This window comes from Trachypithecus francoisi, unplaced genomic scaffold (assembly GCF_009764315.1).
Source record: "Trachypithecus francoisi isolate TF-2019V2 unplaced genomic scaffold, Tfra_2.0 Lachesis_group12, whole genome shotgun sequence".
Lineage (NCBI taxonomy): Eukaryota > Metazoa > Chordata > Mammalia > Primates > Cercopithecidae > Trachypithecus > Trachypithecus francoisi.
In genome coordinates, this window is record NW_022681457.1 from 41,234,716 (window position 1) to 41,262,686 (window position 27,971).

General features: G+C 35.2%; 1 long non-coding RNA gene across 1 annotated transcript; it reads left to right on the plus strand.

Annotated features, from left to right (window-relative positions):
• The first annotated feature begins 251 nt into the window (after positions 1 to 251).
• On the plus strand, positions 252 to 27,949 carry LOC117093838. Its single transcript, XR_004441269.1, has 3 exons — positions 252 to 411; positions 13,292 to 13,339; positions 26,845 to 27,949. It is a non-coding gene; the product is annotated as an uncharacterized LOC117093838 (long non-coding RNA).
• The last annotated feature ends 22 nt before the right edge of the window (positions 27,950 to 27,971 follow it).

Below are 27,971 nucleotides of genomic sequence, written 5' to 3' on the forward strand. Positions count from 1 at the left end.
ACCTGAACCAGATGGCCCCTCCTTAATTAAAATGAGTGCATGGTTCCAAAGCGTTCATTGCAGTCTCCCCACAGCCCAGTTGTACCACAAATGATTCTCACTTCTGGGAAAATATATTGTCTTCCTACGTAACAGGAACTTTTGAAGCAACCTTCCTTGCAACTCAGTCTCCTTCTTTTTCTTAGTCTAATTATCTTTCAAAAATAATCAGAATTGTAATTTAAATATTATAGTACATAATTAACCACACTGGTTGACAGAGAATGAGAAATTGTGGCTCCAGGCAAGCATCAAAATTAATATATACGATTGGGAATACATCTTGTTATGAAGGAGTGTCATCTGTCTAGTATGCAGAGAGAAGCTGAGCTGAGCAATCCGGGCCCTCTTCTGACCGGACCACTATCTTGGGTAAGGTTGATGAAATCCCATGCACAGTCTGCCCAGTCCTACTCTTTCTGATGCTTTGTTTTCTGTTTTTCTAGGTGAAATTTTTCTGAAACTCCCCAACGACCACCTCTTTCATCTTCTTAGAAGTTTCTGGCTTCTTTTAGGTGTGAGCATTTGTAGGTAGTTGTTTGCTCTTATTGTTTCTATTTTAGCTTCATGACCAGTTGTGAAGGGTTCTCAGGTCTGGCTCTTTCCCAGGCATATTGCAGAAAGGTGGCTTTGCTGTATAACCTATATTTTAATGCACTGGGGAAGATGTAATGGCAAATAAGCTGTAATTAAATCTTTGTGTGCCACAGGACCAATCTAAAGGCTGCTGAGTTGTGAGACTGAGCTAAAACATTGTTGACTCTTACAAAAGAAACAGGCACCCCATGCATGGCAAGTAGGTTCTTTCTGGTTTTCACCAAAAATTGGGCTTATCAAGATTTCTGACATATTGTTGTTTTTCAATACCTTTCAGCTAACGGACCGTGTTGGGCTGTGTAAAAATGATGGATGTCAAAATGTTGCCTCTCAGTTAGGAATTACCAGGATTTGCCCTCTGAAATTAATTTTAAAGGAAAATATATCATTCTCTCTTCCTTTTTTAAGAATGCAAAAAGCAACCCTAGGCTCTAGCCCAGATTTCCACAAGAAGCCAAAGGAATCAGCTGAAGTATTAGTTGAATAAAGGAGGATAATAAGACAAGGAAAGAAATAGAGAATTAGTGATGATTTCACAATCAAGTAGAGTCTTTTGGTTGGCCTCATTGTTAACTTCGTGAACTTTATGATAACATTTTGCCCACATTTGCAGTTTCCCTGCTGGTACAGCATGCTTACTCTTGTGGTCTCTATTCTTTTTGGTGGTGGTTGTTATTTTGTAATTCCCTTGTGTTGGTTTTTTCCTCCAGAAGAGGCATAATCACATGGATCCATTCACCAACTTTTTTAATTGGGTCCATTGCTTCTACCATGAAAGAAAAGCTGAATGCTGACATTTTTCATCGAAATCTTGTGTGCCTTTACTGAAAGGGAAAAAAAAGATAATGGCTCTGGCAGCTATTTTCTAATAAGGTCTTCCCCTTAATAGCCTTAGAAAGTAAATTAGAAAACATGGCTGTAGTTGGTGTTTCTTGATCGGATACATTTTTCTTGCCCAAAGGATGTAGATGCTAGGCAGCATTGCCTCAATTAGATGCCACCTTCTTTCCCAAAAATGGAAACTTTTTACGTAGCTTTCACTTGAAACTGCACAGGAACGTGGATGACTGCATCTAACTGTAAGCAAGTCTGATAATTAGCTGAGCTTATGATGGAAACAACCATTTGTTACATTTGCCTTTGATTGTAAATAGCACTAAATGTCTCTTTTCTTCCAGTGTTTTCCCAAAATTAAGATTTATGTGTTTAGAACTCAAAAAACATTTATTTATCTTTCTTTTTCTAAAACAGAAACAATGATAATAGATGAATACTTTTTCCAGTATTTAGCGACCAATTTTACAGATAATTAAATTACTCTAACAAGAAGATTAATCAACTTTTAATATGAAACTGCAATGTTGATTTCATAGTATATGTATTTTATGCTACTCTCATATATGCCAACTAGAAGTGTATGTATATTAAAATACCTATACCCACTCGCACCCATGGCTATTAAACAATTAACCCACTTTTCATGGGTAATCAACCCACAATAATTTGGTTTGGGTGTTCATTACCCAGATTAATTCAAATAAAAAAGACACAGTGAGGCAGAAATTGGATAAGTGGATACTATCTAATCCCAGCTGTCTTGATTTTCCATAGGGAAGTCTGAATTGGATTTTGACAAAATACCTCTCTTCATCACAGCCCCTCCAATCAAATACAATGTGATTTTTTTCTATTTCTTAAATTATTCTTCCATGAGTTGTATATAGTTAATAGTCTTCAAAATTCTGAAAGACTAAGTTTAAAAAAATCTCCAACTCCCCCACACCCAAATCCTACTCAATTAAAATTTACTTTATTTACATATATATTCATATACATAATATACAAAGCAATAAACATAAAACAGATAGTGAAGCCTTCTTAAAGGTAGAATGAATTGACTTTAAATTTTTAGCAAAAAAAATTATAAAATCTAGCAATGATGCTCAGTTCTTCTTTTTTTTTTTTTTTTTTTTCCATTTTTTAGCCCCCAGCTGCTGCTGCTGTCAGTTAATCAAGGGCCAAAAGAACTCAAAGTACAATATGTGTCACCTCAGGGTATTTGCTTTCTTTCATAATTTAACTACGGCTTAAAAGACCAAGACATATGTATCTTTATATGATAATCAGTACCCAGGAAGATTAGTTTTTTTTATATAATTGGATCTATCCACATTAAAAATATGACTGAAAATAACCTAAATATTCAAACTAAGGGAATTTAAAATAAATTTTGATATGCCCATGCAGTATGAGTACTCATTTAAAGTGATGTTTATGAAAACTGTTTAATAACACGGACGATGCTTATATGTTCCTTCAGTGATTCTTAACCCTGGCTACACTTTACAGTCATCTAGGGTGCACTTAAAAGAATAAATATGACTAGCGCCACCTCCAGGGATTCTGATTTAATTGGTTTTGACTGGGATCTGAGCTTAAGTGTATTTTAAAATCACAGAGGATTATTATTTTCCATAAAAATCATGATGCCAACTTGTAAATATAGTATAATTAAACTGTTTTTAAAATACTCCAAATATTCTTGTAGGCAAGAAGGAGATCTACAAATAAATGTTTTCAAATAATCTGTTGTTGAACTTAGGTAATGCAACTTTGAATAACAATTATTTTTCATTTGGATGTATTTTCACACTGGGTATGTGTTTGTTGAGCTTAAATTTATTTAAAATGAAATTAAAGGCAAATAATATTCAAATATATATTTGAAAAAGAAATTCTGTACATCCACATGCACAAGCACCCAGTCTCTTATGTTTAGACTATTCATCCACAGATCGAAGTATCACGTTACTCTTTGAAGGACTGAGCCATACCCTTTCACATATAGCTTTGTCAGAACATAGGAAGCCGCATAAGTGAGCATTATATGTAGAAAAACACTGGTGGATAAGCACTTAGATGGTTTTCAATCCTAGCTGTTCTACCTGGAGTGAATGTTACATTCTAAGACACAGAAAACAACCCCAGAAGAAAGCTTCAGAGAAATATTAGGAGAGTTTAAGGATAGCACTCAAGTCAAATCTTTTTTCTCCCATTTTAAGTTAAAGATACTTATAAAGAATTTTCTTTAAGAGTAGTGTAATGCAGATGCTTAAATATTTTGTGCATAGCATGAATATTATATTCTGTAACCACAATGAAGTCTTCTGGGTTTTATTTAGTGATTTAAAAAATAAAGCCATTTTTGTTGTGGTGGTGATTAGTTTTATGTGTCAACTTGACTGGGCCATGGGGTGCCCAGACATTTGGCCAAACATCATTCTGGATATATCTGTGAAGGTGCAGATTAAAAGTTGACTCTATGGACTGAGTAATGCAGATTGCCCTCACTGATGTGGATGGGCCTCATTCAATCAGGTGAAAACCTAAGTAGAAGGGAACTTCCCCTGCCTGATTACTTTGAGTTGGAACATAGGTCTTCTGATTTAAACCAAAACAATTCTTCTTGGGTCTCAAGTCTTTCAGTTTCCAAACCAATTTATACTATCAGTTCTTCTGGTTCTGAAATCTTTGGTCTCAGACTAGAACTACATATTAGCTCTTCCTCGTCTCCAGTTTGCCAAATTAAAATCTTGGGGATTCTCAGCCTCTGTAATCATGTGAACCAATTCCCTATTACACACACATACACACACACACACACACACACACACACCCCGTTGCCCTATTGGATTGTTTCTGCAGAGGGCTATAAACTAATGTTTAATGATTAATACAATTAGTATAGTCATGACAAATTATTTACTATGCAAATAAATAGTAAAATAGTGTGACCGGATTTTAGTTTAGTCTATGAGTTGAATATTACTCATCTTAGGCAATATGAAAGAGACTATTTCAAATAGTAAAAGCCTTACACAATTTTTACTTCTACTGAATTGCTTCATATGATGCAAAATTTTAGTTAGTTTCATATGTATACCATGGTTGTTTAGTAAATCCTTTAAAAAAAAAAAAGAAAAAAAAAACACTGGAACTTCTAATGGCTTTCACTTTTTTTTTTTTTTTCGAGACGAAGTCTCACTCCGTCACCCAGACTGGAGTGCAGTGGCGCGATCTCGGCTCACTGCAAGCTCTGCCTCCCGGGTTCACGCCATTCTCCTGCTTCAGCCTCCCGAGTAACAGGGACTACAGGTGCCCACCACCGCGCCTGGCTAATTTTTTGTATTTTTTGGTAGAGACGGGGTTTCACCGTGGTCGCGATCTCCTGTCTTCGTGATCTGCCTGCCTCGGCCTCCCAAAGTGCTGGGATTACAGGCATGAGCCACCGTGCCCTGCCTCCCTTTTTTTTTCTGTGTTTATATAATGAACACAAGTCTTCCCCAAAGCTTCAAGACTATTCACCTTTAATTGGAAATCTACTTATTTCCCGAAGACATTCTTCTCAGAGTCCCTTGAGTGTATGTTTTCTATACAAAATGATTGATTTCCAGGTTTAGTGCATAGCTACTATTCTCATGCCTCAATTTCATAGCATTCCTGAACTAGACCCACTGATCCTGAACTCAGTATCTCCAGATTTTGGATATTCTTACAATATTGATTCTACATATTCTCCAAGAACTCTTTCCCAAAGTATTTTAGGGAGATATTTTGGCAATAACATTCTTAAATAAAGCAGGCAGTGTGTTTTCTTTATCTTTATTGCTGAAATAGAATTCTGAGTGCACAGTGTTAGAATGACTTTTTAATTCTTTCTTGCCACTTTAAAGACATTGCTCTGATGCCTATTGGTTACTTACATTATAGCTGTTGAAATTCTAGTGTTTCATTCGTCATTCTCAAAGATATTTTATTTATTTATTAATCTATTTATTTTTGAGAGATGGTCTTACTCTGTTGCCCAGGCTGGGGTGCAGTGGCATGAACATGGCTCACTGCAGCCTCAACCTCCTGGGCTCAAGCAATCCTCCCACCTCAGCCTCCCCAGTAGCTGTGATAACAGGTTCATGTCACCATACATGGCTATTTTTTAAATTTTTGTAGAAACAGGATCTCTCCATGTTTCCCAGGCTGGTCTTGAACTCCTGGGCTCCAGTGATTCTCCTGCTTCAGCCTCCCAAAGTGTTGGAATGGCAAGCTGAGCCACCATGCCTCACTCTCAGAAGGATTTTAAACATTTGAGAATGGGAGCAGGGAGCTACTCTGAAGTTTACTGTGAATGAGTATTGATTTGAATTTGTTTTTACTTACTGCACTTAGAATTTGTTGGAATTTTTGAAATTGAAAGTTTATTTCTTAATTGGTTCTGAAAAATTCTCATCCATTAACTTTCTGGACATTGCCTTTTCTCCATTCTCTTTCTCTTTTCTATTCTTCTGTGACTTTGATTACAAATAAATTGTGTCTTTGGACTCGTCTCTTTGCTTCCTGTTACTTCTGCAATCTCTTTTTTATGTTTTTCATCCATTTGATTCCTTCTACTGCATTGCTGGTTTATTCTGCACATATGATAGTCACAAATTCTCTAGACAGCTGTGTCCAATCTGGTTCTTAAATCTTATACAGTGTTTCTGACCTCAATGATTATGAAATTTATTTCCAGTAGTTTTATTTGATCTTTTTTTCAAATCTGCTTAAGCATTTCCAATAGTCTCTGGTTCCTTGCTTATGTTTTGGACTCCATCATTTATTTCTTTGAATATTTTTATAAATACTTTTTTTGTGTTTGATGATTCTAATATATGAAGCCCTTGGGGATCTAAATCTAGTATTTATTGTTTCTGCTTTTAATATTTTTCTCACTCATGGTGATTTATTTCCTTGTGTACTTGATGTTTTCCTTTCTATTGTGAGTTCATACTTACCTGGACTTAATCCATAAAAACCCCATGGAGCCTAAATTGACAGGCTTCCCTCTTGAGTGTAAATGTGTTTGTTTCCATTGAAACAATATGTTTTGAATTTGATTTATTATCTTGGAGTTTCTTAGACTAGAGTCTTTTCGTGGTCACCACAATAAACAGACTCACATGAGATTAGGTCTATAATCATAATTCTCAGACCAGGCTATTACTGCCATTTCTATGATTAATTTCCCAGCTGTACCTTGGCAACTGACATGATTTCCCTTTAGTTCTCCTTGCTACAAACAGAATATATATAGCATCCTCACCTTCAATGAGAGGGGAACACTATTGAGGTATCTAACTTTGTGTGGTGAAAGGAATCCTCTCCTTCATCTCCTTCCCCTACCTTTTGGGGATCATCTAATATTTCCCAAGTGTTAAACTTAACACAAAACTGTAGCTCTCAGTATCCATTTTCGCCCAGGGATACCACACCTTCTATGTTTATTTAAAACTCTGGCTTCAGAATTCTGCTTATTTTTTTTTTTTTTTTTTTTTATTTTTAGTCCCCAAGAAATTAATTTTTTTATTTTGACATTAGCACATTTAAAGAAAGTTCATTACAATTTACCAGTATCTAAACGTTTTGGAAATGGAAGATTTTTCAAATGATTTATCTACCATAATGATGTCATATGGAATCATTAATACTCTTTCTACACACGGGTGTTCTTAAAATAACTGTTCCTTCTTCTCTAGACCGCACAGCCCTTTATGTACTTGAACGTAGCTACTGAGATTGAACCCTTTATATCTTTGTGTGTGTGTGTTAGGCATCCTCCTGACCTGTTCAAAATTTCCCATTTGACATCATTTCAAGTCCACTTAACATACTGAACTATTACCTCTGAGTGCATTTCCATTGGCACTGTCTACATTTCAATAACTGAGGAACATACTATAAGTAGGTCCTGACAAGAACAGAGCAGAGTATCATGGTCACCTCTCTCAATCTCTTTCATTAATATAGCTTAGGAGTAAGTTTACATTTTCATGTGCAGTAACATAACAGTTCTCTTGTGTTGGTGGTATTTTAAACCCATATGTCTTAGATGGTTGCTAAGCCACATTTTCCCTTCTCATACTTGTAGAATTGTTTTTACTAAACCGAATGCCGTCACTTGATATTTGTCCTCATTATTCTTCATTTTATTGGGTTAAAGTCACTGTATTAGGAGTCTAATATGGACTTATTTGTCATCTTTTCTAGCTTTAAAGAATTTGCAGTTATTCAATATTTTATATTCTTCTATATATTTTCTTCAGTTAAATTTCATGAATATATTACAACATTTAATTTTTTTATTCCAAATTTCAGTTTCCCACCACTGAAGATATTTCCTAAACCTGTGAGTGTGTGAGTGAGTGTATGTGTGTATGTGTATGCTGTCCTAGCAATCGATTATTAAAGATGAAATATTACATCAAGGTGAAGATTAGGGACTCAGAATAGAAGCGTAAAAGAAATAAGACATGCATGTAAATGTAACAGCCACAGGCTGGATTAATATGCAAATTTGCTTTAAATTTTATAACTCCCGGCAAGCATGTGCTGGGTTGGCTGGTTAAAAATTAATTTAATTACTTCTAACATACATTTAAATGTCTTTGAAAAGTATGACACAACACCGAGGATAGAAGTTGCAGAAAATTGGCTTCATCTCTACCAATCTTTGTCAAACATTCTTTTCTCTCATTACTGTAATTAATTCGGTCAATAATTTTAACTTATGAATTACAAAAAAAGATTTAAACCAAAACATAATTTTCTTTAACTGTATACATAAAATAACTTAAGAAGAAGAACCTTATTTATTCCCCTACTGCACTGGCATTTATTGAGAACATTCTGCATTGCTGACACTATTGTAAGTGGTGGAGATGCAGCATTTAAAATCCCTGTCCTCATGGGGCTTATGAGAAGGCAGATAATAAACAGTCACATACTGAATAATTAATGCAAATATATAGTATGTCAGCTTGGAGGAAATACTGTGAAGAAAGAAGGATGGGATGGTGAAATGGTAATATTTTGGGAAGAGAGGGGTTTGTAATTTTAAATTGATTGTTTAGGAAAAGCTTCATTGAAAACAAAATGGCATTTGTGCAAAGACATAATGTAGCTGAGAGAGTGGGTGTGCTTAAATGTGGGGAAACACAAGTTCAAAAGCTTTAAGGCATGAGAGTATGTGGAGTATTCCAAGGTATCTGGAATGGAGTAGGCAAGGAGGAGGTTGTTATAATATTAGATGAGGTTGCAAGGGCAGGGATGAAATATTCTCATTATATTTTGAAAGGAAAACAGAATTTATCACCAGATTGGGTTAACCACGTGAATGAAAGAGGAATCAATGATGAAACTGAAATTTTTGACCTAAGTACCTGTAATTATGGAGTGGCCATTCAATTGGATGGGGAAAATTGTAAGATACTTATGATTGTTGGTGGAATATCAGGAGTTTATATTAGAAATGCTGATTTTGGCATGTCTATTAGACATCAAGTAGAGATACCAGATGAGTAGTTGGATATCTGAGTGGGGAGTTCAGGTGACCCATGTTGTCTATTGCTGAATAACAAACTACCCCAAATTTAGTGGCTTCCAATAATAGTTTATTACTATTTCTCACAATTCCGTAGATTGTGCTCAGCTTAGTGGTTCTTGTTTTGAGTCTTTCATGGCTGCAGTTAAATGAAGGCAGAGACTGGAGTCATTTGAAGGCTTGACTAGGCAGTGAAGGACCCATTCACATGGTGTGCAGTCCACGCTAGCTGTAAGCTAGGATTCAGCCAGGGCTATTTATGGAGCATCTACATGTGATCTTTCCTTGTGACTTTGGTTTGCAAGGAGGCTGGGTTCCAAGAAAGAGATCCCAGGAGCAAGAGATTGATCCAAATGCAAGCTGTAACACTTCCTATAGCCTAACTTTGAAAGTTACACAGTCTCACATCTGCTGTATTCTACTGGTTGAGAGTAATTTCCAGGGTCGCCCCAGATTCATGGGGAATTATGCAAAAATGAGAATATCAGTGATGTGGTTCATGAAAGGCCATTTTTAAAGGTTAGCTACTACAACATGATAAACAGATTGAGTGTCATAAAACATATGGATGGCATTCTGTCATAAGACATGATGAAATCAATAAGGTGGTAATACAGAGAAAAGAATAAGATTCCAAATGGAGGGAGCCCTGAGATACTTTGATTTACAGGTTGAGGAAGAAGAAGAAACAAGCAAAGAAGATAAGAAAGAAAGGCCAGAGAAATAGGAGAAAACAAAACAAAACAAAACAAACAGGAGAGTGTAGTGCCTGGTTTCCAAAGCCACAAGGAGGATGTTACCAATGATGGCAAATGTTGCTGATAGTGCAAGAAGTTGTCAGATGAGAATCGGCCACCTCAACATGAAAGCCATCAGTATAGCTTCAGTGGAGTCATGAGGAAGACTTCAATGGAGTCATTGGGATGCTTTTATGAGCCACTTTGATGAGAAGAGCTAGAGGTAGTCAGTCTAGCTATCTTTTTAAAAAAATGTTTATATTACAAGGCAGAAGCAAAGAGAAGTATTTGGTTGAGGAGATCAGGAAGTCAAAAGATGAATTTTTCTTCATAAAAGTATGTTTATATGCTAACAGAAATGATACAATGCAGAGAGAAAAATTTAGGATCCAAATAGGTCAAGCGGAGTTGTTGCTCCTCTGTCCTTAAGTAGATGAGAGGACACTAGTGGAAGAATGACCTTGGATTTGCAGTGTGAAAAGTTCACGCAAAATAACAAGAAGGCAGGCAGGAAATACGGACCTTGATGGAGACTGGAGGATAACCAAGGTGATAGGAGATTTCGGAATTCTTTTCTGTTTGCTGGTGTTTTCTCAGTGAAATTGCCAACCAGATCATCAGCGGAGAAACAGAACGTGGAATGAAGTGTATGAGTTTGAGGGTAAGAAGAAATGTGAAATAGTTATTAGGGAGTGAGGGAGACAGTGTGATGACAGTGGACTTGGGACATGTAAGATTATAAGGCAATAGTAAGAACAGGCCTGTAATGTAATTTACAGAGACAGATTTTTTTATAGTTGTTTGGAGAGATAGAGATGGAAATGTTGGTGGGGGAAAGAGAGAAAACTTGTCACCACATTCAGTAGGGGTAACATTTTCTTTTTAAGCCGTAAAAAAAAATATGGGCAAAAAGTCTCATATCAGAACAGGGAAAATTATGTGAACTACAAGAATTGGATGGAATATCCTTTCTAAAGAATCAAAAATACGGTTGTAGAATTTTATTACTTTTATAACCTATATTCTTAAAAGCCCTCAAAAGAGGATTTGGAAAAGGAATAGCTGAAAATAAATTGAAAAAAAAAGTTATTATGGTTAAGACCTTCAGCTTTTGCCTCAAACTATGAAATCACAGACCCATGAATGAACTGCTTCTCTATATTTAATGACATACATAAGTAAGGACAATTGCTTCAGAAATACTGTGCTAGGCTATTCTTGCACTGCTACAAAGAAATACCTGAGATGGCATATTGTATAAAGAGGTTTAATTGTCTCATGGTTCTGCAGACTATACAGGAAGCATAGCAGCTTCTGCTTCTGGGGAGGTCTCAGGAAACTTCCAACCATGGCAGAAGGCAAAGAGAGAGTGAAGTATCTAACATGGTGGGAGCAACCAGGGGGTTGGTGCTACACAGTTGTAACCAAATCTTGTGAGAACTCATTCACTATCACAACAGCAGTACCAAGGGGGATGGTGCTAAACCACTCTAGAGAAACTGCCCCATGATCGAATTATCTCCCACCAGGCCTCACCTCCAATATTAAGAATTACAATTTGACACGAGATTTGTTAGGGACACATATCCATACTATATTAGACACATACTTATATAGAGACATAAACTAGTTTAAAGTTATATAATAAAACATACTAAGTATCTTACTTCAAATGGAGGTAAAAATTACTAAAAGCTTTTTGAAGCCTGGAAACATGACAGTATGAGAACATTAAAATATAAACACCAATAGCCATAGGAATTCTGCAAATGGGTTTCGTTTTTGTAGGTTTTTTTTTTTTGTCTGAAATTTTAGTGTCTATTACAATTTTTTTGAAATAAATGATTTTTACAGGTAGCTTAACATTAAATACAATATTTTTTTCAGTGTAGAAGATTCAGACAATTTCTGAATATGTTTTAATGCATTCATTAAAAAACTTATTACTAAGAGTCTATTTGTTCCAGGTACTGTGCTAGATGCCGGATATTCATGAGAAATAAAAGCAGGCTTGATTTCTCCTCTTATGAAGCTCATAAACAAAAGCACACAAAAGAGCATGAAAAATTATGTTTGCTCGCATTACTCAAGGATTAGTCAAAACAAAGAATTTGGTGTGTTTCAATAGGATAGACTGGCTCACTGTTCTGATAACGTGAATCCAGCACTTGTTAATTTCTGATTTTTGTTTTTTTTTAATTACAGCCTTTCTAGTGTATGTGTGATATTTTATTGTGGTTTTGACTTGTATTTCCCTAATGATGATCATATTGAGCATTTTTAATATTCTTACTGGCCATTTTTACGCTTCTTTGGAGAAATGTGTATTCAGTGCTTTTGCCCATTTTCAAGTTGAATTGTTTGCCTTTTTGTTGTTGAGTTGTGAGAATTCTTTATATATTCTAAATGTAAAATCTTATCAGACGTACAATTTTAAAATATTTTTTCTATTCTGTGAATTGTTTTCTCAATTTTTTGATAATGTTGTTTGATATGCCAATGTTTTTAATTTTGATGAAGTCCAGTCTATTTTTTCATTTTGTTGCTCATGTCTTTGTTGTCATATTGAAGAATTCATTGCCAATTTCAAGATCATGAAGATTACTCCAATGTTTTCTTCTAAGACTTTTATGGTTTAATTCTTACGTTTAGGTCATTGACCTATTTGAATTAATTTTTTATATAGGCCAAGATGAGGTTCCACTTCATTCTTTTATGTATGGAAATCCAGTCATCTCAGACCAGCTGTTGAAGAGACTATTTTTTCCCCATTGAGTGAAAAACAAAATCCATTGTCTATAGAAACACAGGTTTATTTTGGACTCTCAATTTTTTTTTTTTTTGATTCATATGTCTATCATTATAGCAGTACTTCCCTATTTTAATCACCATACCTTTGTAGTCAGGTTTGAAATCAAGAAGCCTAAGTCCCACAATTTAGCTTTTCTTTTTCAAGATTATTTTAGCTATTTGGAGCCCCTCACCATTCTATGTGAATTTGAAGATCAGTTTTTCCATTTATGCAGAAAAGTCTGCTAGAATTTGGAGGGAGATTGCACTGCCATTGTATATGGCTTTGGGTATTACTGATAATCTTAACACTATTAAGCCTTCTTATCCATAAGCATAAGCTATGTTTCTATTTATTAATATTTAGATATCTTTTTATTTATTTCAGCAATATCATGTAGTTTTCAGCACATGAGCTTTTCACTTTTTTGGTAAATTTATTTCTAGGTTTTTATTCTTTTAGGTGCTATTGTAAATGAAAGTGCTTTCTTAATTTTCTTTATGAATTAGTCATTGCTGGTGGGGAGAGACCAGTCATTTTCGTGTGCTGATCTTGTACTCTGAAACTTTGCTCAATTTATTTAATAGTTCTAGCAGCTTACTTGTGGATTATTTATAATTTTCTACATATAAGACATATATAAGACCATATCACATGTGAATAGAAATAGTTTTATTCTAGTTTATTTGCCTCTTATTGCTTTTTCTTATTCAGTTGCTCTGGCAAGAACTTCCAGTACAAAGTTGATGAGCAGTGGTAAAAGTGAGCATCCTTCTCTTGTTAAACTGTGGATTATTGGGATATTGTATTCACCTAGGAAAATTTTTGAAGTTTTCATAAGTACTGGTTGCGAGTATATATGTGTATGCGTGCATGTGTGTGTGTTCGTGTATAGTAAGCTAGCTGTCACAAATGACAATCCTCAAGCACTCTGTGGCTTTCTGTAATAAAAGGTGTCTTGTTTTGTTTTATTTCTGTTTTCTTTTTTTTTTTTTTTGAGCCTATAATGTTATAGGATGGAGAGCTTGATTGACCCTCTTTCAGCCTTAATCTCTGCCAATTTTGGCCTCAAAGGCTACAGAGGTAGGGGAAAAGAAAACTAGAAAATTTTGAGAGATGTTTTTACAGGTTATGACTGGATGATGTTGCATCATTTCATCGACAGAACTGTCACATAGCCTCAATCCACCTGGAAGAGAGGCTGAAAACTGTGATTGCACTATGGATAGTAATCACGGTATTGTAAACTTGTAACATTTTTTTCCTGCCACAATACAAATTAATACTATTCAGGTCCACACAATCACACAGATGTATTTTGCTGGCATACACACCCTTTATACTCTGCATGTTTTTACTGCATTAATCTCTGGAAGGCAGCTTCATGTCTTGTTAACCCTTCCCCAATGAATATATTCTCATTCTAACCACAACAGAGTACCCACTTTTCTCAACATGAAGTTCTGTCATACATTTTATATAATCTTTTTTTGCCATAAAAATTCCCTTTTTAAACTATTACATTAAGTTCAGATGTACACGTGCACGTTTGTTATACAGGCAGACTTGTGGGGGGTGGTTATATATGTAGACTCATGTCATAGGGGTTTGTTGTACAGATTTTTTCATCATCCAGGTATGAAGCCTGGTATCCAGTAGTTACTTTCCTGATCTTCTCCCTCCTCCCATCCTCCACCCTCCAGTACGCCCCAGTGTCTGTTGTTTCTTTGTGTTCATGTGTTCTCATCAAAAATGCCCTTTCTGGCCGGGCAGGGTGGTTCACGCCTGTAATCCCAGCGCTTTGAGAGACCTAGCCAGGCGGATAACGAGGTCAGGAGATCGAGACCATCCTGGCTAACGTGATGAAACCCGGTCTCTACTAAAATAATATAAAAAAATTAGCCAGGAGTGGTGGCAAGCACCTGTAGTCCCAGCTACTTGGGAGGCTGAAGCAGGAGAATGTCGTGAACCCAGGAGGCAGAGCTTGGAGTGAGCCAAGATTGCATCACTGCACTCCAGCCTGGACGACAGAGCAAGACTCTGTCTCAAAAAAAAAAAAGCCCTTTCTTTCATCTTCACTTGCAAGTACCCTATTTATCATTCTAAACTTAACTCTCATATCATATTTTCTGTTACAATTTGCCTAGACAACATAAATCACTGCCTTACATCTTCAGAGCACTTATACAACCATGAATAATAATATGTACAACATTTACCGGGCACTTACCATGTGACAGGTATAATGCTGTTATGTTTTACAGGTTCATCTGTGTTAATCCTCAAAATAGCTACATAGAATAAGTAAAATCATAATTATTTTCTCCAGTATGGAAACTGGGGTTTAGAGAGATAAGGCAATTTATTTAAGCTAAAATCTGTCCAAAGTCCTTGACCTTAACAATTATTCAACATGGACGCATATTGTTCTGTCATCGTCTTACATTTTGTTTTGTTTTGTTTTGTTTTGTTTAAACTAGGAGTGCAGTCATGAGTTGCTGGAGGGAACAGCTACATGATCCATTTTTGTGTCCCTAGATCATATTACAGGAATACCAATGCTTTTTCTTCACTACTAGAAATTAATTGCCATCTTATTATTTCTGTGACATGTACTACTAACCTTGATCTCTTTGGAAGAAAGTGTTACAAAATCAGTAACAGCTCACATTTTATGATATTTGTACAAAATTAAGGGCTCTGAAGAAAAATACGGCCAACATATTCTTATTCCTACATAGATTAACTTAATTAATTATTCCCCTATTCAGTCAAGCAGAGACTGGTCTAGCAACATATACCTAAATTCCTTGTCAGTGGCTATGTATCTAGGAAATACAAGCTAATTTAGGCATTGCCAAACAAATATAAGTAGAAAGAGAACTCTTTCAAAGATAGGAACAAATTATGTTTGAAAATTACGATGTTTTGCGTTATCTGCACCACTGCCTTCTCCATTGTAATGACTTATTGAGATCTAGTTTTACAGAGAATAACTAATCCTTATCATCAAAACGGAACTGTGTCAGAGAGGCAGGAGTCATGTCAACCTGCCACCACCAATTAGAACATATTTGTTATAGTGAGTGCTTTTTCCAACTATTATTCTGTGTCATAGCAAATCATATTTCTCAAACACAAAACTTACATTCAGTGGCCTCATAGGTACATGCAAGTATTAATTAAAAATCTTTGTATTATGTCTCTCAACTTTGATTTAGTAATTCTGTCCTAAACCAGTTACATCTCATTAAAAACAATGGAATAACAAATATTCACGTTTCTCTCATAATTCACACCTGCTGTTTTATATGTCAGTAGTTCTTAAAGGCCTGTTTGAAGATCAACTGTCACAGAATCCCTAGACAACAGTCATATTCACACATACACCACACATGCACACGCACAGATACAAATATATATGTAGTATATGTAATTTGTATAAAACTACATATACACATATATACACATATATGCATGTGTATGCATATCAAACATACGTAAACTGAATTCTGAGTTTGAGGTAGCCTTTAAGAATTTCTTTAAAAACTATATATTGAAATTCATAAACACGGCATAAAAATAATTAGTTCAAAGATCTATAGTAAAAAGCAAATGTTCTCTGATCCATGCCTCAAAAGGAAGTATCTAGTTCTCTGTCTTTTTTTTTTTTTCTTTCTTTCTTTCTTTTAAGACAGAGTCTTGCTGTGTCACCCGGGCTGGAATGCAGTGGCACAACCTCGGTTCAGCGCAATCTCGGCTTACTGCAACCACCACCCGGGTTCGAGTGAGTCTCTTGCGTCAACCTCCTGAGTAACTAGGATTATAGGTGCCTGTCACCATACCCGGCTAATTTTTGTATGTTTACTAGAGACAAAGTTTCACTGTGTTCGCCAGGCTGGTCTTGAACTCGAGACCTCAGGTGATCCACCCATCCTGGCCTCCCAAAGTGCTGGGATTACAGGCATGAGCCACTGTGCCTGACCTAGTTCTCTGCCTTTAAGTTTTAATAAGAGAGCATGATTTCTTGGTCAATTTAGTAATTTGTTTAATTTTGAATGTGACTAAAAATACTAGATCAAATTGATCTCTGGCCAACTGAATTGCAATGAATAAATCAATCTTGAGCCTTTAAAATACATCAATCTCTATATTTTAAAGAAGCAATCAGATTAATTTATACATGAATTCCTTAGTAGTGTATGCACACTCGTTTCTGAGAAACCTACTCTAATTTTATGTCTTCAAATAGTCATTAAAATTGTTTGGGACTGAATTATATGACATGTTCCATTATAGCTTTAATGGACATGTTAAAGCTTAATGATTGATACTATGATTAATGCATGGATGGTGCTATTTACACTGATGTCATATGTCACCATATACACATTAATTAATAAAGTAATTTTGAGCAATTTTTTTAAATGAGAGGTTGTAGTTTGACATATAGTTATCATTCAAAAAACATAGTCCAATTGAAGATGAAGAACGAAGTTGGATGACTGATATTACCTGACTTTAAGACTTACTATGAAGCTACAGTAATCAAGACAGTGTGACACTGGTGAAAGAATAAACACAGATTAACGTAACAGGACAGAGAGCCCAGAAGTAGAACCACACGAATTTTGTTAACAGATTTTTGACAAGAGATCAAAAAGTCCAGTTGTTTCAGCACCATTTATTAAAAATATAGGTCTTTTTAATAAGTGGTGCTGGAACAACTGCACATTCATATGTAAAAAAAATGAATCCAGGCCGGAGGCGGTGTCTCAAGCCTGTAATCCCAGCACTTTGGGAGGCCAAGACGGGTGGATCACAAGGTCAGGAGATCGAGACCATCCTGGCTAACATGGTGAAACCCCGTCTCTACTAAAAAATACAAAAAAAAAAAAAAAAATGAATCCAGATATAGACCTTACACCTTTCATGCACATTAACTCAAAATGAGTCACAGATCTAAAGGTAAAACACAATACTATATCAAACTTCAAAAGGTAATGTAGAAGAAAATCTTAGGTTTAATAATGACTTTTCAGATACAACACCAAAGGCACAATCAGTGAAAGAAATAATTGATAAACTGGATTTTATTAGAATTAAAATTGTTTGCTCTGTGAAAGACACTGTAAAGAAAGTGAAAAGACTAGCCACAGACTGGTAGGAAATATTTTCATCAGATATATCTGATAAAGGACTACTAACCAAAATATTAAAAAAACACTTAAAACTCAACAATACAAAAATGAACAACTCAATTGAAAAATGGGCAAAAGATCTGGACATATCATGAAAGAAGATATGCAGATGTAAATAAGTATATAAAATGATGTTACATATCATATGCTTTTCAAGGAAATGTAAAATAAAACAAATTAAATACAAACAAGAAACTTGAGTGCATATTGCTAAGTGATAGGAGCCAGTCTGAAAAGACTAAATACTTTATCATTCCAACTATTTGACATGGTGGAAAAAGCAAAACTATGGAAACAGTAAAAATATCTGTGGTTGTTAAAGTTTAGCAGGGAGTAATGAACAGGTGGAGCACAGATTATTTTTAGAGCACTGAAACTCTGACACTATAATTGTAAGGTCATTATATAATGTAAAGTCATTATACATTTATTCAAACCCATAGAATGTACAACATCAAGAGTAAGCACTAATGTAAACTATAGACTTTGTTGATAATGATGTGTCAGTGTAGACTCATCAATTGTAACAAATGTACCACTTTGGAGGGGGATGTTTTAAGAATAGGGGAGGCTGTGCATGTGCATGTGGGAACTCTCTGTACTTTCCTCTCAATTTTGCTGTGAACCTAAAACTTCTCTACAAAATTAAGTGCATTAACACAACAACAAAAATCCATAGCCCATTTATCAGTAATTTTTTGTTAAAATAACAAATCATGAAGTATTTCAGAATATTACTAATTTAACCATATGAATTTTATATTAAAATGTTAAGGAGGCATCTAATATGTAGGAGATATATGTGTGTGTGTGTGTACCTATATACACACATGCAAAAAAATCTTAATAGAATAGCTGATTGTTTTCAACATTATTTTCCAATACGGTGAAATAAATTTTAAAAAAGAAAACCAATTATGAGTGCAAAACATATTTCAGTAACTATTACAAAATATCAAAACGTCATCTGATCCATATAGTCAGCATTTATATAATGGCCAATGGCTGGAGTAGATGAAATGCATAATTCAGGGAAAAGAGAAACAGATTGATAGACTTTAAAAAATTATATTGTTATTACATATGCTTGCAACAATTATGCAATTCTCTGTGGCCATATTATAGTTTAGTAGTGTTAGTAAAAAAATAACCTGAAAGATCAGTTTTATTAAAATTAATTTTTTCTTTCTTAATGCATTTATTCGTTTCCTTATTTATTTACCAGAACATGTGATACATATATACACTTAATAAAACTAGCAATTTGCATCCTGAACAGATGCAATATGTAGCTCAGAATAGGTAAATAAAATAATTTTAAATAGTGCTTAAAAGTGTACAAAACAGATCTGTAGATTCCTTCTGTGCTTGAAAATATGGGTTCCTGTATTAACTTTTGTGGGGAAATCATATCAGTCCTTTGAATTTACAGTCAAGTTGTTTTTTTCTGCTGGTTAGTAGAAGGAGAAGTCCATCAGAGGAGAACTTTTTTTTTCTTGACAGATCATATGTTTATAAACTAGATGAAGATTAAAAAATGAGAAAAAAATCTAAAAATAGTGCCTGGACTTTTCACAGTGCCTAAACTTTTCACAAGTTTAGCAAACTTGTGAAAAGTTGGAATGGAAATTTTAAAAAGCAGACTAAAGAAAGATTTTAGTAAGAAATTGACGTAATTTTCTATACTTTTTTATTACACGTTAGTAACACTATTTTAGATCACTTTTCAAGATATCTAGATTCAATAGAAAAATCTAGTTTTTAAGTTTTGAGAACTGTTAAACTTAATATGCTATTGCTGTTGAAAACTTTGCTTTTATTTTTGCTTCCTTGTCCTCCTTTTTTAAGAAATCCTGTATGGGGAAAGAAGAATCCTTTCCTCATAGATTTGGTTAGAAACAAAATTTTTCCATATGTGTTTTTCCTTTTTTACGTTGGTGGACTGAATGTGAGGAACAATCTTTGTCTACATAGCAACTGAATGTGGTTTAGAGTTAGACAAACTGAACAATAACGCAATAAATTTACATTGAATAACCATTCACTGAATGTCAATAATTTGCTTCAGTGCCAGAAGTAAGAGTAGCACTAAAAGATATAATCAATAAAGGAGACAGACACTCTTTTCAAGATAGTCATATTGCAACATAAAACAGCAGGTAATGATTAATTCAAATTACTAAAATGACCTGTAAAGTCAGTCTGTTAAGTAAAGTAATATTATTGAGACAATAAAAAGTTGTATTACCGTGGTCTTTCTATTCTTTTGTTTCTAGATAAAGTTGTTCTATTACGGTAGATCTCTAGAAGGTTGGAGCTTGTATTCATATGTTCTCGCACTGCTACAAAGAAATACTGAAGACTGGATAATTTATAAAGAGGTTTAATTGGCTCAAGGTTCCACAAGCTGTACAGGAAACATAATTCTGGCATCTGCTGGGCCTCTGGGGAGGCCTCCGGAAACTTAAAATCATGGCGGAAGATGAAGGGGAAGCCAGCATGTCACATAGCTGGAGCAGCAAGAGAGAGGAGGGGGTGCCACACACTTTTAAACAACCAAATCTCATGAGAAATCACTATCACAAAAACAGCAGCAATGGAGAAATCCACCCCCATGATCCAATTACTTCCCGCTAGGCTCCAACTCCAACGCTGGGAATTACAATTTGATATGAGGTTTGATCCAAACCATATTATAGCTTATGTTTAAGATCATGTACAATTTTTTCTAGTTGTTACAAAACCATGGATTTTGAAAAGAACATAAATACAGTTCCTGGTTTTCTTTTTCAATGTAAAATTAACCAAGTCAAGATTGATATATACTTATTTTCTAAGTGGACAGAGGTATTTATGCTTGTACATGAATAGGTACATACACAATCAACATACTGTTTATCCAATTCTAAATTATTTTATTCATTTTTAGTATAGGAGGGCTATTAGGGGAGGTGGAAATGGCCAAGTAAGAAAACAATGACAGATAAAGACATGAGATAAGCAGTAAAAAATAACAGATAAAAACACGAGATAAGCAGTAAAAAACAACAAAAAAAAGTTTTTGCTTATTTGTTTCTTAGACTGAGTCTCGTTCTGTTACCAGGCTGGAGTGTAGTGGTGTGATCTCAGCTCACTGCAACCCCAGACACCCTGGTTCAAGCAATTCTTCTTCCTCAGCCTCCTGAGTAGCTGAGATTATAGGCACGTGGCACCATGACCTGCTAATTTTTGCATTTTAGTAGAGACGTAATTTCACCGTGTTGGCCAGGATGGTCTGGATCTTCTCCTGACGTCGTGATCTGCTTGCCCTGGCCTCCCAAAGTGTTGATATTACAGGCTGAGCCGCCACTCCCGTTCAAGCATGCTCATTTTTAAGTAAACAAAGATGATGTAAGTGAATGTTCTTCCTAATCTAGGCCACTTCTGGATTTAAAACTAAATAGAAAAGGAAAGATGGGATGATTGGATGGTTGCAAAGTAGGTATTAGAAGAACAAATAAGAAATTTATTTTCACAAGATGGATATGAGGTTTATTCCTTTCTTTCGGAGTTTAAACCCATGGCAAAATAGACATGTATATCAATAGTTTAATTATGAAGAAAAAAACATATTGTGTATCTTAGGTTGTATTTTCTAGAAGTTGAGCCTAAAATAGGAATTTGGATTCCTAAATTTATTGAAATAATGCTCTTTCAAGAAATATCTGGGGCATGAGTGAGGGGGAAAAAAGTGAGGAAGAGGAAGGAGCTGACCAGAATGCACTTAGGTAAATTCTGTCCTTAGCCTTATCGTGGGAGTATTCTGGAGTGTGAATGGCGTTGTGCAGGAATTCCGCCTTACAGCCAGGGGGAGTAGTTCTGGGGATGCAGCCCTTCATATCTGTGGAGAGGAGTTGACCCTGTTAGTCCAGGGCAAGGCTTCAGAAAAGGTTGTGTGTGCATTCAACAGGGGATGAGAGTATCAGCCAGTAAAGGGGATTCAAGTGGGGCATACACCAAGGTGGCTCCATTATATTAAGCAAATATACAAAATAATATGGATGGACGAGTCTAATTTCAGCTGGGAGATTTGTCAACGTCTTTATGACACGTGGCTCTGGTTTCCCTACATAACTAGAGCTTACAATTGAGATTCTCCTATGTCATTACTTTCCAGAATTCCTTGTGGGAAATGTCAGAATTCCTTTAGCAGTGATTTTTAAGCTGTATCCAGTAAAATAAGTTCAAATAACTCACTTCCGGTTTTTATAGGCATATTACCAGTGAAGGTTGCAGGTTATCTCAAAGAAATATGAAATATGAAACGAGGATATTTTATGGTCCAAACCTTTATAGTTTCTGTCATTTTTTACTACTGCACTTTTATGCAGCTTTGAGTTTATGTGTGGTTCGTTGTGAGGGGATGCATTTTTCTGTTTTGTATATCTGGAGCTAGTGTTTTAAAGATCATATTTAGGAGTGTCTGTTTTTTTCTTCTATTTACATTGTGGTTTTGTGATTTAATGACAATGGAGGGAGTTATATTGTGTTGGGAGTTTATACAATTCATATGGTTAAGACAGGCAAGTATGTGTGCATTGGAGAAGTCACAATCCACCTATCAATTACACCCAGGGACTAAAGTAGATGTGGAAGTTGAATCAACCTGAGTCTGGAATGTGTTCACACTCTGCTCAGTTGCAGAGTATGAATCTTTCAGACCATAATACAATTTTATTTTCAGTCTATAATCCTATGCCTGCATTAAACCTAGGCTTCTTAGAGGACAGTTGTGATGGCTCATATCTGTAATCTCAACACTTTAGGATGGCTGAGGTAGATAGATCACTTGAGTCCAGGAGTTTGAAACCAGCCTGAGTAACACGATGAAACCAAGTATCTACTAAAAATAATAAAAAAAAATAACAGTGTGGTGGCACATGCCTGTAGTCCCAGCTACGAAGGAGGCTCATGTGGGAGGATTACTTGAGCCTGGGAAGCAAAGATGGCGCTGAGATGGTGCTACTGCATTCGAGTCCAGGTGACAGAACAAAACTCCATGTCTAAATAAATAAATAAATAGAGGCTTATTTAACGTCCACACTCATTCTTGTAATGTGCATTAAAAATTACAAAACAATCATAGGCAAAATTCATATTTCTAGTCTACTGAAGAAAAAGTAATCCATTCAACTATTTGGAAATTTATTAAATTTTAACTGACCAAGACTGTCCTGAGAATAGCTTATTTTATTAATGATGTTATCTGTTTTGGGAAGCATTATGTCTTATTTTTTTCAAACATAGGCTATGGAATGTTGGAAGTGATCTTTGGGGAATTGTGTGAAATATTTTTGCCTAAAGGAGAGAAATTAATCTCTAGACATAGAATTTATACCTTTTTATTACGTAAGAGAATGTTTGCCATGAAGATCATAAATGAGATTTTTAGGGGCCGTGATCTCCCATTATCACACTGAGACTTGTTACTTCTCACTGTCTTATAGCTTTCCTAGCACTCCTCAGAAGTATGATGAAAGGGAGCTTTCAGATATAAGAGAGGGGACCTAATTGCTTTAGCAAACCAGTCTGAACAGGTGTTCCTTATATAGGGAAAAAGAAAGTGATTGAATGGGTATCATAGGGGTTGATTTGGAAAGAGGTAGGCTAGTGTACAGACAAATATTTCAGTAAGTTTCAGGACTCAGAATGGTCAATTGTGAAAAATCATAGAAATATAAGTGAGATCAAGGGACCTGGGACTCCCTCTTGTCTGCTGAGAACCTCAAATTTAAGCTCCAGCTTGAAGATTCCTTTCTGATAACTTGGAGCCTCCTGTGGTGGTCTAACACAGATCAAAGAACATCACTGCATCCAACTGTAAAGGCAACATGGTCTTAATACAAAGACTGGGGGTCAAAAATTTGAGTAGAACCTCATCTTGCATCTTCTGCAAAATCATCAAATGGTATCTTACAAACACAAAAGACCAGATTCATAATTTAGCATGGGGATAAAAGGATATGCTTTGGAACATGACTGATTCACATTCTAGTTTACCACTTAATGGTGGTCTAATATAGATCAAATTGCTATGTTGATCTGGTGGGCAAGTTCTTAATTTTTCTAAATTTTAATTTCTAAATAATCAATTTTCCTCAAATTTGGAATGAGAAACTTTGCTAAACTTGATTAAAACAAATATGTAATATTTACATTTCTATGTTGAATATAATAATTATAATATAATCATTTCTGTATATGGGTATAAAGGAATAGTTTTCTTTGACATGCTATCAATATTTATTAAATAATTCATTTTTTACTGAAAGGCAATGTTATATTTGCATATATACAATTTGTGTAACATTGTTATATTTGTATATTATGTACATAAATTTTTATTTCTGTATGTTCTTTAATACAGATACAATTTTGTTCTTTTGACAATACCATACAATTTTTATTATATTGAGCTTATTTTAAGTTTTGCTATTTGGTAAGGCAAATATCTCTGTACAGTCTTTTATATCATAATATTCCTATATTTATTCCCAGACATTTTTCTTTCAACTGAAATTTTAATTTAATTAAAATCAATTTTATGAAGGTTCCAAAATATCCCTCATTTGAATGATAGTTGGATTATATAGTAATTGCTTGGATCTTTGTCCCTAAGCTCCAGACTCAAGTATAACCCGCTATATTTTCATTTGGATATTTCAATATATACAGCTCACATTTAACATGCCCAACATTAAGTTTCTGCTGCAACCCTTCCTTTCTCAGTTAATGGTAATATCCTATGTATACACGAGCCAAAAATCTTGATCTCATCCTTCATTTCACTCTTTCCTTCACACCAAACAGTCAGTATCAGGGCTATAGCTTTCATACATATCCAGGATATGATCACATCTCTAAAAATCTGTGGCTACAACCTGGCCTATGCCACCTTTATTTCTCACGGGGACAGTTGCAAGAAACTGTTCTTCTGTTCTGCCTTGCTCTCCTTGGTATGGTGAATTGGACAACAAGAGTTTTCCTGTCAAAAACTCAGAGCATGTTTCTGTCTGCTTAAGGCCCTCCAGTGATTTCTATCCTACTCAGAACGAAAAAATTACTTACAATGATATGAGCTGGTTCTCCCTCACTACTCTACCCTTTGCTTACTCCACTTCATCTGTATTAGTGTCTTGCATACGCTCAACTCAGAGACGTTGTACTTTCCTCCTCTGCCTGGGAGGGTCTTTAATCAGATGCCACATGACTTGCTCTCCTATCTCCTTTAGGTCTGCATTCAGATGTCATGTTCTCACTGAAGCCTTTTCTGAATACCCTATGAGAAACTTCTATCTCTACAACAGTTTCAGTTTGCTTTTACTGGTTTATTTCTCTTCATAGCATTTTATTCTGTTTAGCATATAATGTGTTTATTTTATTTTCTGCATCCCACTTCTATCATTGCATTCTCAATATACAAAGTAACAAAAATTAATATTCATTGAATTAATGAATAATAAAACACGTACACATACAAGAAATGACATTTTCATGATACTAAGTTTTGCCATGCAGGAATACAACGTGTTTTTCCATTTACTTAGGATCTATTTCATGCCCTTATGCGTTTAAAGTTCTCTCTAAAGGGACTCTGGCCTTCTATTTTGCTCCAATACTTTTTATAGTTTCAATGTAATTTAAATGGACTATTTTCAATTTTAAGTAGCTATATCTGTTCTAGAAAAGCCTATTAATATGTATTATTGATCTTGTTTCTAGCCATTATACCAAATTATTTTATTAATTCTATTAGTTTTTGACCTGATCAGATACAAGATTATGGAATTATAGCATCTCTGCTCAATAGTCTTTAGTTGTTATTTCATAGTTTCTCACTGCTTCAGATGAAAATTATAGCGCTAATCTGATTTGCATATTGTAATATAGAACCACTTTCCCCTCATCTTAGGGGATGAGGTTTTGCCTTTGAATGTGGAACTTAGAAATTTGTATAAATTCTGCCTGAAAGTTTGTGAGTCTTTTCCACATGCAATTTCAAACTTCAGCTCAGGACTTTTTTTTTTCTTTCATTGTGAAGTTATTAATTTTCCACTTTTTTCTTTTTTTCTCCTTTTGGCATTCCTATTGTAAGTCCCTAGATATACCTTTCTTACCTTTTAGCTTTTCCTTCAAGACTTACATTCCTTTGTATTTATTTATTTTTTGAGGTAGGGTCTCACTGTGTTGCCCAGACTGGAGTGCAGAGACACAATCATGATCACAGATCACTCTAAAACCTCATACTCCTGGGCTCAAGTGGTTCTTCAACCTCAGCTTGCTGAGGAATGAGGACTGCAGGCTAGTGTCACTATGCCTGGCTAATTAACTTTTTTTTTTTTTGGTAGAGATGAGGGTCTCAGTATGCTTCCCAGGCTAGTCTCAAACTCCTGGCCTCAAGTGATCCTCCTACCTGGGCCTCCCAAAGTGCTGGGATTACATGCATGAGCCATTGTGCTCAGCTGTGTTCCTTTTTATTAGTGCTGTAAAATTATTTTTTATTTTAGTGTTGTAAAATTTTGTTTTCTACTTGATCTTCAAGGTTACAAGATCTCACCTTGACAGTGATCCTTCTAATTTCCAATTTCTGTCTTGAGTTTTTCACTCAAAATTTATATAATATGTGTTGTTGAATACATTTTGTGCTCTAATTGCTTCTCCATGTGTATTTTCATTTCTACTACTTAAAATTAAACTTGATTTTCCCTCACTCTTTTAAAATAATATATTATTTTACCTTTTAATGTTTTGTCAGCAACCACATATTTCTATAAAACAGCAGGTAAATTTTGGAATAAAGGCATAGAAATTTCTGTTCTTGCAATTTAATTGGTGACAAACTGGAGAAAATTACCCTTCTGCTGAGGAATGGGAAAGAATCCTGATGCGGCCTGATTTTCTTGTGTGTAAATCAAAGCCCTTTCTCAACTGGGGAACTGAAATGTAGCTTAATCCTGACGTTATCCTGCAGGTCAGGGGTGGTTCTCCCTGGATCATAAACAGCAAGCAGGCTGTTATTTTTTCCAGGGATTTCACTGTTTTCTGCTATCTGGATTTTCCCAAAGATCTGCTCAGTCCTAAACTTCATCTTGGTCTGAAGAAGGGCAAGTCCTCTCTCCAGCTCTTCATTGCTGACTTTCACTGATGCAAGAAGAATAAAATCTCTTACCTGCCTTCCCAGGACATCCTGAGAGAAACTGTGACTGCTGGTGTGTTCTCAAAACTCACCAACATGATTCTCCTGGTGGTTATATGACTCTAGAAAGGGAGTTTAAATCAAATGATAACAATTCACAGATACTTTTATGTAAACAACCAGTAGTGACCACTATAATAGTTGGTTTGTATTTACCAAATTCCATGTCTGAGGCCAAGAATTTATCTCTAAATCCTCTGGGACAAAAATCCAGCATCTCATCTTTTTTTCTGCCAACTGTAAAATCATTGTGGGAAGGTACTGGCTACTTTTTGTTGTTGTTTTCTCCTTTCCTTGAATCTTTGGCTTGGACAAGCATGGAATGAAAATCATATAGAGCATGGAGCTTATAGCAAAGGAGAGTGTAAAGGCAAAGAGAATAAAAATGCTGGGACAATTTCTTAAAAAATGACTTAGAGGAGGATGTCTTCTTTTTGTGTCGTATAACCTCTCACATGGTTCTTGAATGCTGCTAACCATGGCTAGAAGTGCAATTTCCAACAAGTAAACTGTAATCTAGCCAATGTTGTGGGAGTTGTATATGTCAACCAATGGTCAAATATGGCTCTACCTGTCAAGAATTGCAAAGTAAATGTAGAATCTTACCTTCCTGAGGTGTGTATAATTTAAGTTTCTTATTCTGTTCTTTACTGTGGCATTATTAAAACTTAAACCCACGCCATTTTCCTACCGAGTCATTTTCAGTGCAGAAGAACATGCTTTCAAGCTATAACTGCATCAATGCCTGCAATTGTACTTTCTATTGAGAATACGAATGCTTTTTTCTCCCCCTTCAGAGCTGTCAAAGCTTCTGATGCTGAAGAATTGATCTTGGAAAATGCAGATTCAGTCCTGCTACCAGCAGAAAGTGAAGAAAGTCCTTAATTTCACAATCGATGTCGTCCTAATGATGCCAGTGTTTTTTATAATGGTGCAGAAAACATACTTCATTGAGTTT